This window comes from Phyllostomus discolor, chromosome 2 (assembly GCF_004126475.2).
Source record: "Phyllostomus discolor isolate MPI-MPIP mPhyDis1 chromosome 2, mPhyDis1.pri.v3, whole genome shotgun sequence".
NCBI lineage: Eukaryota > Metazoa > Chordata > Mammalia > Chiroptera > Phyllostomidae > Phyllostomus > Phyllostomus discolor.
The window spans coordinates 65,619,618-65,633,022 of NC_040904.2; the positions used below are offsets into that span (position 1 = coordinate 65,619,618).

General features: G+C 35.9%; 1 pseudogene; it reads right to left on the minus strand.

Moving 5' to 3' along the window:
• Positions 1–5,020: 5,020 nt before the first annotated feature.
• LOC114490527 lies at positions 5,021–6,751 on the minus strand (annotated as a pseudogene).
• Between the last annotated feature and the right edge of the window lie 6,654 nt (positions 6,752–13,405).

A 13,405-nucleotide genomic window follows, 5' to 3' on the forward strand; every position in this document is an offset into this window, starting at 1 on the left:
ATGAATAAATGAAGACAAACACAGATGACAGAATAATAAATAAATGTAGCAAATGAAATGTACAAATAAAAATATCAGGTCTTAACATCTGTTTACTCAGTCACTGAAGAAATATTTATTGAGTGCAACTTCTAAATACTAAGAATACAAAAGAAAATTAAGATGCAGTCATTGTTCACTTATAAACATAGAAAAATATTTTATAGATTATATAAAATGATAACTAACAATCCCAATATACATTAAAATAATATAAACAATAAAATTTATCCCATAAATACAAAGCTGCTCTAATAATAAGAAATGTTTATTTTTTGAAGATTGTATTTATTTATATTTAGAGGGGAAGGGAAGGAGAAATAGAGGGAGAGAAACATCAAGGTGTAGTTGCCTCTCGAGTACCCCCTACTGGGGTCCTGGCCCATAGCCCAGGCATGTGCCCTGACTGAAGATCAAACCCATGACCTTTTGGTTGGCAGGCTGGCTCTCAGTCCACTGAACCACACCAGCCAGGGCAAGAATCTTTTCTTTATTACCTTGTTAATTAAAAGGCAAAAATATTGTATCACAGAAACAGATGACAAGACGTCTTTTGATAATATCTAAATATTTCTGGCATTTGTGTTGGCAAACTGGGAATAGAAATTATTCTTAACACAAAATGTATAAATTAGGAATAATTATTAAAAGGTGAATCACTGGAGTCTTATCCAAGTCACAAGTTCCTTGTATCGCTACCATTTTTCTACAGTCTATAAGTTAGACATTAAAAAAAAAAAGGAAACAATAAACAAACAATGGTATGGATACTAGAAGGGAAAAGATAAAATGGTAACTGTTAACATATTTGTGTGTTTGTGTGTGTATGAAAAACTACACAAACATGTTAATCAAACTGTCAACATGCTATATTCAAAGGAAGTAAAATTGTAGGAAGGAAAACTCATGCTTTCTTATTGTTCTGTTTACAGTTCTGTATTTGGCATGATGGAGGTGGTTATAGTGCTCTTTGTATGCTTAGTGATACCTCCTCTGCCCTCTTGGAGCTGTGCTGAGGAAGAGAGGCATAATTACCTTGTGATACAGAGCACGGTAGAAGCCCCTACACTGGCTTTAAGAGAGCAAAGGAAGAAATAACCAATTCAGTTTCAGGGAAGACTTTGGAAAGGCACAGTAGTAAGAAAAAAAATTCTTTTAAGGCAGTGAAAATAATGAGTGTGAGAGATTAAGTGTATAAAAACATAATTTATTCTATGACAGCAAATTATTCCATGTAAAATTATTCCATATAGGGGAAGAAGGAAGGGATGGGAGAGTAGCACGTTGAGAAAGGGGGTTTTGACTAGATTATAAAATGTGTTTATCATGTCAAGGAACTGAGGTTTAATTTCATACCAGCAGTAACCACCCATTCTATTCATGTGCAACCAAATAAATCATTAAAAACGATTAACCCCTTGTAATAGGGACATGTATATCATACACTATTTATATTACAAAATATGTATCACGTTGTTGAAAAACTATACACCCATTTTATATTTCCAAATTGACATCAAAATAGTTTTATCTAATTTTTTGAGTTTCAAAGGATACATTTCTAGTATAGTATATATTGTAAGCCAAATGGCAAAAGAATTTCTCTCATTAAAACCCATCATCTATATCAGAATTTCTATTGAATAAAATCTGACACTTTCGGTTTTCATAAACACTTTGACTTCTGATAGGAAAATATGTACGTAGACAGATAAATGATCGGACAGACAGATAAATTACAAAAATGGAGCCTTGACAAAAATAAATTATCTGGTTAAAATAAGATACAGCCTCCTTCACAATTTCTTAATGAAGCCCTCTGGCTTTGTTCTCAGGAAAATCACTCTCAGAAGCTGTGCATTCTTCCAATGTCCCTTTGTTTACAACCCTGGAGATTCTGTACCTAGAGAATGTGCAAAATACCATCCAAGATGGATGAAAAAATGGACGAGAATAATTGTGAAAGGAGTGTTGGAAAAGGATGACCTGTGGGCAGCAAGATTGTCCTCAGAAGGAAGTATTTTTGGATAAAATATATATGGAAATTGAAGGTCTGAATATGTATTTCATTAAAACCAATCTATGACCTTACATCACCCAGAAAGTCTTTCTGTAGGCAAAAGGAAAAAGTGTCTCAGTTTGTACACTGCTTCCATTCAGAAGGAGCCGTTTATATATTTGGATACTTATATCTCTAGTGTTGGCACCAACAGTATTCTGGATTCCACCTTATGAAGAGATAAAGAAAAATTTAACAATTGAATTTTTCAGATTTTTGAGGATGTGTAGGAGATATTTCTTTATCATTTCAACACAGCAGTTATTCTTCTTCGGAACTATTAATCTGCCTTTGTCTTTGAAAATCATGAACCATACAAATATTTGTGTTTTCCTCTTTGAACTAAATAATAAAAGGCTTAGAACCAAATGTTCTTCACTAGAAGAGACAATATGTGCATATTTTATGTAACATTATCACTGTCTTTATCTTTTTATCCTCATTTTGCTTTAGTTCTCATTCATGAATTTTTAACATGGAACTTTGTATAAAGAAATAATTTGTGTAAGTAAATAAAAATAAAATTATAATGCATACAAAAGTGTAAATTTCTGTCTTATTCCTGACTCATGGGCTCCTCCCCAGAGTCAGTCATTCTTGTCAGTGTCTTTGGAATGTTGTGCATTGCTTTTTTTTTAAGACTTCACTTATTTATTTTTAGAGTAAGGGCAAGGGAGGGAGGAGGAGAAGGAGAGAAACATCGATATTAGAGAAAAAGATAGACTGATAGCCTCTCCTGAGTGCCCCAACTGGGGACCAAACCCACAGCCCAGGCTTGTACCCTGACCAGGAACTGAACCTGTGACATCTTGCTTTGCAGGACAATGCGCAAACAATTGAGCCACACTGGTTAGGTCTTGTGCATTGCTTTTATATAATTTATACATTTACAATTATATTTGGATACTTTATCACTTTACATAAATCATGGTTTAATAATGATTCTACATTTTCCCAATATTTAATAAATAGAACATGCAAGAGAATATCTCAATGATTACATATCCTTATTTAACTTAAAGTTTATTGAACTAAAAAATGTAGAAAACTGTGGTTTTTGAACAGATGGGACCTGTCCAGAATGCATCTAGCCATGTACTATGAAAAAGAGACATTTACTAAAGAAGATACAAGATACAGAAACATTGTACATAGGGCAATGACACTTCAGTCCCTTTCAAAGTAGGCACCTTGGGACCTCACACTGTTCTAATTGCCATCAGCTGCTCTGTCACATTTTCCTGAATCTCATAGATGGTCTGAAATCTCTTCCCTTTCAAAGGTGATTTTAGTTTTGGGAAAAGACAGAAGTTTCTGGATGCCAAATCTGGGCTCTGGGTGGGGGAGTGAGTCACCTGGATGATCTGATGTTTTGCTGAAAAACTGGACAAGATGTTATGCATGAGAGTGTGCGTTGTCACAATGAAGCTGCCAATTACCAGTTGCCCATAGCTACAGCCTTCTGAATCACCAAATAGTTTCTATAGAGGAATGTTCAAGCTTCATGCAAAATTTGATGCAGATTCCTTGCTCTATTTGCTCAGTCATTTTGAACGCAATAGCCACACAGTACACATGCTCACTCAATGACATCTACCACCCCCAGTGACTAGTAGAGTACAGTCCTCATTGTTCTCACATGCACATTCCAGTCCATTCTCCTTGGCTTCCAGGTTACATGGATGTCTGCAAATGATTCTTATTATATTAACAAAGGCTGGACTTTTTATGGACAGACCTCATATAATATTTTGATTACATTGTAAATTAATTTGAACCTGAGTTAGCTTAATATCTAATCATGATTTCAAACATTTTAACATTGTTCTCTGCACACACCCCCAAATCTGTCAGTCGTAGAGAAAGGAAAAGAAGGAAAGAGAAAATTTTCATTATTTATTTTTATGGCAGCAATTATTTAGTCTGTGGTGTGAGAAGTTCCTTTTTCATTCAGATGCTTGCTCCTTCCTTTACACCCTTATTTAACGTTTCTTTTTAAAAACTGCCTGGACTTTTCACATTTACATGACTTCTATTGTATTTTTAAAATTCCAATGTTTATATTTCAATTTAAAGGCTCTACCTTGTCATATAAATGTGGGTTTATGTAAATAAATATACATATTTTATAGTTTTACTTGTGACCTTTCAGTACTTAAAGTCTCCTATTGGCACTTAATGACAGCGTATTGTTTCCCCATGTGCCCTGTGACTTTGGACTATGACCTCATCTTCAGTAGGGATTTAGATGACATCTCTTGTTTAAACAGGGGTCAAACCATATCTTTGAAAGTAATTTTGCATTTGTGTTTTCTATCTGCTCACACATATCAACTACTTGGAATCACTTTTTACGTTAAAATAAGTTTAGAAAAATGTTTTTTCTTTTATCTCAAACTTTTCTTGAGCTGTTTCTATACCTGCAGACATTTTATTTTTTTCGGACTCATATATTACACACTGTATAGCTTTCTGGGGTTCTGGTTTATGCAGGGGAGTTTGATTTTCCTCTTAAAGTGTTCCAGTGCCTTGTCGCTCAGCCTCGTTTAGGCACTAAAACCAAAACCAAGACAATTCTTCCTTTTTCTCACCATACACTGACAACCACCAAGCCACTGAATCATCAACTCATGCATTTATTCTCTGGGTTTCAATTTGCTAAGCCTCTTTTTTCTGCTTGGCACCTCGATATTGCTTTCCTCTTAACATTTTTTCCAAGATTAACAGGAATTCAAATGAAATTCTAACTGTATTCTATCAAGAATTTCCACACATTTATGCTGATAGAATTTTGAAGTTATCTTATTCAACTATCTAGTGTTGTATTCCTGACTCTTCATTCATGTTTACTTTTTCATATGAATTGTACAATCAATTTGTCAGAAGTCTTTTTTGTATTCTTAGAGATTATTTACTGAATAATTTTTTCTCTTCATTTTTTTCCTTTTTTAATAAAGTTATACAGTAAAACAAAAATTCACAAGCTGCCTCCCTGTTCCACCCCCCCTCTCCCTCCCCTCCCCGCAGTCTCTGGCGCTGGCTCCCTTTCCTTCACCCCACTCACACACACAGGGCATCCAACTGAGAACATGAAACTGCTCTAAGGACACAGAGACGTGACAGAGGAGGTGAGTTGTGTCCACATTCAAGGTTACACTGAGCAAGTCTGCATTTTCTGGGTTCTGGATGGTGGCCCTTCATTAGCCAAATTGAAAGAAGAAATTCCCTGGACCAGATGCTTCAAAGCTGAAGCCCCCGGGACCACCAAAGAATGTCGTGAAGATATTGTTGGCATCAAAATCACCCATATTCATGCCCTCCTCATCCAGGTCCTGTCCACTGTCATAGCGAGTCTTTTTCTTGGGATCAGACAGGATGGTGAAAGCTTCTCTGACTTCCTTGAACTTTTTCTCCTCCTTCTTCTGAACTTCAGCACTGGCTCCACTGTGCCGATCTGGATGGTGCATCAAGGCCCATTTCCGGTAAGCTTTCTTGATCTCATCCTCAGAGGCATTCTTGTCCACTCCCAGAATCTTGTAGTAATCTTTCCCCTTATTCCTCTTCAGTTCCAGCTGTGAGTTTTTAAGGAGTCGTTTGTGTTCTTTTGTTATCTCTGTCTGATACACTTTTTCATAGTCCCTCACTGCTTCTTCATACTGTTCTGTGTCCATGTAACACTGAGATCTTCTCAATTAGGCTTTTATATAAGTGTCATCGAGCTTCACTGCACTTGTGCAGTCTTCCATTGCATCATCTTGTTTCCTAAGCTTGGACTTAACCATACCCCAATTGCAGTAGAGTCTAGCATTTGTTTTTATATTGCTGGGGTCTATCCCCAGGGCTTCTGTGTACAGTTCATAGGCTAGTTTGTAATTTCCTTCTTTAAAGGTTTTATTCCCATCTTCCTTCTTTGCTTTCAGTGCTTTGGCATTCCTGCAAGCAACACAGGCCTTCTCATGGTCAGGGCCATCCTGAGAACCTGCACAAAAAACTGAACCGCCTTCTCAATACAATCTTCATAATAAAGGCAAAGACCTCGCACGTACAGAGCATCCGCATTGGTGGAGTCCATCTGTAAAATGTCTCTGGCCACAGACTGTGCTTCTGGGTAATGACCTGGCATTGCTAAACATTCTGCTTTGAGGATTTTGAAGCGATAGCAAGCAGGGGCAAATTCTAGGGCACGGTCCATGCAGAAAAGTACCTTCCGAAAATCCTGCTTCTCAAAATTCGATTCTGCTATTTTCTCATATTCTATGACTGCGTTAGCATTCTTGAACTCCTGTTGTGCCTGAGCATTTTTGTGATCCAGTTCTAGGGCTCTCTGGAAACTGCGACATGCTGCCATGGCATTCCCTAAAGATAAGTGGCACTTGCCCTCCTGCAGGTGTCCCTGGACAAAACTGTCGTCCAATCACACCGACTGCTGTGCATCTGCCAGAGCCTCTTGGGACCTTCAGAGCATCATCAAGGTGGCTGCTCGATTCCCATAATAGCTAGCATTTTTAGGACACATATCTATGGCTTTTGTATAATACTTGTAAGCTTCGTTGTAATCTTTCTTGGTGTAGTATGCATTTCCTTGTTCCTTGAAAGACTCTGCTTTCCTCGAATTCCCTCAAAGACCCAGTCTCCACCACAGGGATGACATTTCTCTCTGCGGGAGAAGGGTGCGACGCCTCTGCTCCCAGCCAGGCAGAAGCAGGAGGGCAGATTATTTATTGAATAATTTTAAGAGAATTGGTTAGAGACAGTACATTGTTCCATTACAAAAATTTTCCTATGTTGCATTTTCCCATAGTGTAAATTGGGAACATGTAAATAATTAAACTAATCACAGATCTATGATTAATACCACAAATCTTCATTTTAAAAATATCAATCCTACCTTTAAATACTGGAAGCCCTACATTTTTCTCTCCACCAATATACTTTCTCTGGTTTCCTGGATCCCCCAAACTGTAGTGGACCTCATTTCTTTATTTTATTTTTTTTCTACCATCATTTATCCCCTCCATACCCTCTTCCACTTCCCCTCACCCCCTCCACAACAATCATCACACTGTTGTCCATGTCCATAAGTTCTTTCTCTCTTTTTTCTTTTTTGCCCAATCCCTCCACACCCCCACCCTTACCTCTCCCAAGCTGTCAACCTGCTGTGTGTCTATGAGTCTGTCTCTATTTTGCATCTTAGTTCAGTTTATTCTTTGCACTTCACATATGAGTGAAAGGTTTTTCCTTGACTGGCTTATTTCACTTAGAATGGTACATTTACTCAGTGGAATGCTACTCGGATTTTTAAAAAGAAGAAAATTTTACCCTTTGCAATAGCGTGAGTGGACCTAGTAGACCTCATTTCAACTTTGAAGTTTGCCATGTAAAACACAAGCAGTCATGCCTAACCACTTAAATGTGTATTTTTTTAAAAATGCTTAATTCTTAGCTTTGTTTATTATATCAAAAGTTTAGGCGAGCCCATTTCTCATTCATTATTTCTAATCATTACTAGGGATTCAATCCAGTTATTAGATTTTTGTATTTTAGTTCCAGTGTCACCTTTTTATTCATGTCTAATAAAAATTAACTACAGGTCAGGGCACATACAAGAACCAACCAATGAATGCATCAGTAAATGGGACAGCTAATTCAAGTTTCTCTCTCTCTCTCTCTACAAAATAAAGAAATATGTTTTAAATTACCTATTTTTATTTTCCTGATGTTTGTCTACCCTTGTATTTCTAGTTTTTCATACACTTAATTTTCTCCTTAAACTACACTTTCCTTACCATTATAAATCTTGTCCAGTTCTTCATGTACTGTTGTAATCTGCTTTACTTACTCTTTTGAAAAGATGGTCATTGCTACTTTCAAAATTTTGGCAGTTTATTTCCACTTCTATGTCTCCCAGAGATCTTCTGCTTTTTATATAAGGATATGGGGTATTTTATACCTCCATGATAACTAAATTTGTTTCATTCTCATATAAGTAGCAGATCTTTTTTTTTATCATTTTATTTAGCATTAAATACTATGACTCTGCAATAAGTAAATTACAAAGGGAAAGTCATGATGGAACTAATCAGAGACCATTCACAACTATGTGGATTTACCTGTTCTAGCCAAAATAATTTGAGTTCTGACTTTAGAGACTGTTGGCTCAAAATGAAAGCTTGGATAATTTATGGGTATGCAAATACCTGTTAGGAAAATATGTCCTTTCCAAGATTCTTCCCAGGTAAATAAAAATGGTAAGCAATTTGAGATCCGGAATCACAGTTTAAACATATATTTTCCACAACATGTCAACTTTATTGATATACTCACAATCACCCTTTAACTAGTTCAGTTACATTCTGTTAGAATTATCCTACCAAACACTGCCCACATGCTCTAGGTTCCTGACTCCTTCACCTCAGGGGTGTTGAATTAGAAAGGGCAATTGTTACGTGTTTTACGTATCTATCTGCCCCACCAGAACAGGTTCTGCAAATCTGAGACTGTTGAGATCTGTCAGGAAAGACATCCTGAAATCACTTCTGAGAAGCTAGAAGGTTATTTTATTGAATATGTTGGACAGAAATTAGTCTGATTAAAAAATCCAGGTGTGTTACTATAATATCTATAAATAACCCAGTCTGAGATCAGCAGTGCACACCAAATTTCTTCTTTTTATTTATTTCTTCTTTTTATTTATTTCTTTCTAGTGAATCCAAAGTCTTACTCTACTTTCAAAAACTTTAATTACAAATTTAACTTTATCAGATATTATCAGGAAAGAACCACCTGGAGAGCTTTTGAATTACAGACTGCTGGGCCCCATCCTCAGAGTTTCAGGTTCAATAAGTTCATGTTGGGACTGGAAAGGTCACATCTCTAACATGTTCAAAACTACCGCTGCTGCTGCCAGTCTTGGTGTCACACGTTGAGAGCCACTGTGCTACCGTTATGCATTATCTTTTCAAATTTTATTTTTAGCATTCTTGAACTTCCCCAGGTTAATTCCTTTTATAGTGTCGTACTCTTTATTTAAATATAACATCTAGGACCCCATTATTCTAATGTTAGCACGTTTCTTCTTTCTTTTTTGAAAATATTCACGTCTTACCATTTCCCCCTTTTTACATTTTTGAGATGACTTGCCATCGTTCACAATGAAACAGATCAAAGATGACAGCAGATCAAATTTTGAATTACACATTTATTTATCTCTTCACCCCTCCCAAAAAGATTTGAGACAGATCAGAACAAAGCTAGTTAAATCACATTGTTATTGACACCCAGTCCTGATTTCTTCAGCCCCTTGCTCAGGATGGAGTCACCCTGGTCCCAGTTACCTTCCCACAACTCTAGAAACCACACTGGCCAAGGCTAGAATCATCATGATGGTGTGAAACAACCCAAGACTCCAGTATAATTTTCTAACACATTCCAAGTACACCCTCTTCTGAATGCCTGATTTTACTACATTCAGGAAGAAAGTCACCTTACTGTCTCCATCCATCTGCTGCCTGCCATAGGGCAGCTGCAATGTATTTACCGTCAACTGAGAAAGAAATCTATATTTATCCGGATGTGCAAGATGCTGAATTTCCCAACAATTGACAAATTAGTCTGGAATGTGAATGCATATAGAAATAGCCTACAGTATGCCATTATGTTGTGACATAAATATATGGTCTCTTCCCTCAATGTATGCCAGAAGCAAATGAACAATGTTCCTGCAACACAAGTAATTTCTCATCTATATTAGTCTGACTTTTTATCTTTTATCTCTCTCAGTTCTTAATAGCAATAAGGGAAAATCATAATAACCTCAGTGAAATATTTTCTTTGAAATCCATATTAGTAGTTAGTAAAATATCCAAATGCTCTGACAAATTATTAATTTAGTAAAAATTTAAACTTAATCCTTCTCTCTCCCTCTTGCCGTTTCTTTAAGTGGAATATGGGGGCATACACAGAAAACTGTCCAGCTCCTTCATAACTATGTACTATGTATCTTAATATAGACTGATTAGGCTTTTCATATGTAGTCAGACAGATTTTCACTATAACTGTAAATGGATTTATGCCTCCAAATTTAATCATTTCCAATGAGGTGATAGAGTCTAGCAATTTGGAACATAAATCAGAACTTCTGATATTAAAAACCAACCCAGTTCCTTGCTGTCTATATGATCTTTGGTAGGATAACTATCTTCTTACAACCTCCCTTTCCTTACCCTCAAACAAATATCAAACATGTGACTTTACTTCAGGTATTAAATCTGTATTTAAACAAAGTCATCCTCTAATGCCAGGAACATTGTATTTAATATTGTTGAATTATTAATAGTACTATTTATAGAAATTTTTGAGTATTATTGGTTGTAGAATAAATATAGTAAAAACATGGCCATACTCAGTGATCAACCATCTTGGTATGATCCCAATGCAGTGCTGAAGATTTTTCTGTTTATTTTTCTAAAGGATCAGCTCTGTATAATAACTCACACAGCCACTTTATAAATTAGAAACACAAAGCCTTGCTATTTTAGATCTTGCAGAGCTTTGCTTAATATATACGGAAGTTCACTTAGCAATAGCCAGTTTCTCCCAAAGCACATGTGACGACAGATCTCTCCTATTCCCTCTTCCATGATTGTACACTGTACTTTTCTTGTCCATCAGCTATCTCACAAATAATTTTCTGAAGTTTACAAAAGCTGCTGAAGATCAGAGACTGGCCCACTGGGTGCTCATTAAACACTTACTGAATAATCAAACAGAGTTAAAGTCAGCACCAATCTACTATATGTAAGAAAGATCACACATTTTATTTTACTTGTGCACAAACTTATTTCAATTAGTCACTTCACAGATGGAGAAGAAAGTATTTTCAACATATTAATGGTAGTCGATAATCAATTTTTTTCTGTCTATAGCAAGACAGTTGTTAAATCTCAGAGTGACTTATTGTTCATAAGAGATGTCTGAATGTAAAAATGAGACATTCTCTAGAGAAACAGTTTAACCCCCAGAAGAAGGATTATGTCTATATTTTGATCCCCTTTTGCAAGTGCTTCTAAATCCCAGGAAAAGTTTAAACAGTTTCCAGCTTTGAAACATCTACCCTCTGTTGATCCAGCTCAGCATGAATTATTTATCATTCAAAGACGAAAAGCAATTCTCAGAAATTGGTAGTCTGTGTTTAGATAACTCTAAAAAGTCATTTTAATTTCATTCATGTTCTAAAAATAACTACATTTTTATTTTAAAATACAGTTGTATTTTGGTCCTGGCTGGTATGGCTTAGTTGGTTTAAGTGACATGACATCTCATAAACCAAAAGGTTGAGGGTTTGATTCCCAGTCAGGGCACATGCCTAGGTTGTGCATTTGGTCCCTGGTAGGAACATGTTTGAGAAGCATCTGATTGATGTCTCTCTCTTACATCAATGTTTTTCTATTTCTCATTCTCCTTCCTTTCCCCTCTCTCTGAAATCAGTAAGCATGTCCTCAGGCAAGCATTAAAAATAATAAACAAACAAACAAACAAACAAACACATACATACATGCATTTGTATTTTCAATTTGTCTTGATTAAATACAAGTAAACTTTTCAAATTATCTTACCAAAAATGTGCATGGAAGAGAGAAAAGCTTAAAAAGAGATAAACCTTTTAGCATACTTAGCATTCAGAGCTTAGGTTCTAATACCATTCCCCAATACAAGAAACCAGGAGTCCATGAAGACATGTCTGATTCTATAACTGGGCAGGAAGTATACAAGAGGAGCCTGGGGGATCTTATAGTTCCAAAAAGTGAGAACATTCAAAATAAAAACAAACCAAAAAAAAACATACAATAATGGGATATGTGAACTAGATATAGGTAACAAATGAAAGAGCTCCCCCATGGCTGAACCTGGAATAATTTCAGTGAAAGAAAGAAAGAAAGAAAAAGAATGGAGGAAAGAGGAAGGAAGGGAGTAGTAGTATTGGATTATATCCCAAGGTATAAAATAAGTATCCATGAATCTGTACTGCTATAAATAAGTTACTAAAAAAAAGATAAATGGGAAGAAGAGACAAATCTCTAGTGCTGTGGAATTTGAAATTATTTATATGGCTACCCTGCCTTCAAGGAGAGGGAACACAATTTCCCACTCTGTAGGGGTGGGTGGCTTATACTTTCTTCCAAAGAGGACAGTATGCAAAGGAAGAGGAAAAAAGGAGTAATGTTATGGGGAGAAACTTGACAAAATGAACACAACCAGGTGATCAAGGTCAACATCAAGGGTGATGTCATGTTGACATATGTACCTTTGACAGAATATGATGAGAATGGCACTGTACTTCTTTGGCCTTCTTCCCCAATACCCATAAGCCCAGTTTAATGATGACAAAAATGTCAGAAAAATCCCAAGTGAGGGACAGTCTACAAAACACCTGACCAGTGACCTTAGAAACTTGTTATCAACATTATCAAAAACAAGGCAAGTCTGAGAACCTGTCATGATCAACAGGAGCCTAACAAGACATAACTTCTATATATAGTGTGGAGTTCTGGATGGGGTCCTGGAACAGAAAAAGCACATTAGAAAAAACTGAGGATATCTTAACAAAGTATGGGATCTAATATATAAATATTCATTAATTAATTGTGACAAATATACCATACTAATGTAAGATGTTAAGGAGAAGCTGACTGTTACATGTACAGGAACTTTTTGTATTATTTTCACAATAATTCTATAAATCTAAAATGTTTTCAAATAAAACATTATTTTTAAAGACTCATTTGAATTATATTGTGCAGCTTGATTTCATGAGTTTCAAATTCAAGTAATTTTCATCGAAGAAAAAATTTCCTAAAATCACATAAATATATAGGCTGATATCACTCACTTCTACATATTAACTCTGACACAAAGATATTTAACAAATTATTTGAGTGTGGTATAATTAAGCAGAAATGGCCTGGGTGATACAATTTTATGTATCAAAAAGAAATTGCAATTGATTTCCAGTAATTCCCCCTCTAAGCAAGATTGGTTTTGCATTTGAAAATTGCTCTTAGAGAAAAACTAAAGCCATAAACAGACCTGCACTTTTACTGTGGCTGTTTTAAGGGAGAGGTGAAACCCTCCAAATTACAATTAATTGAATTTCCCTTCTCCTCCATTTCTTTTTCTCAGTTACATTGAAGGTAAAGGTTGAGAGTGTAAGCATTTCTATCTGGAGAACCTTTTAGGAAATAATTCATAATAATTCTCTTAACAAGAATGCTTGTCTATATTACTCATTTTCCTGGAGCAATTTCTCTC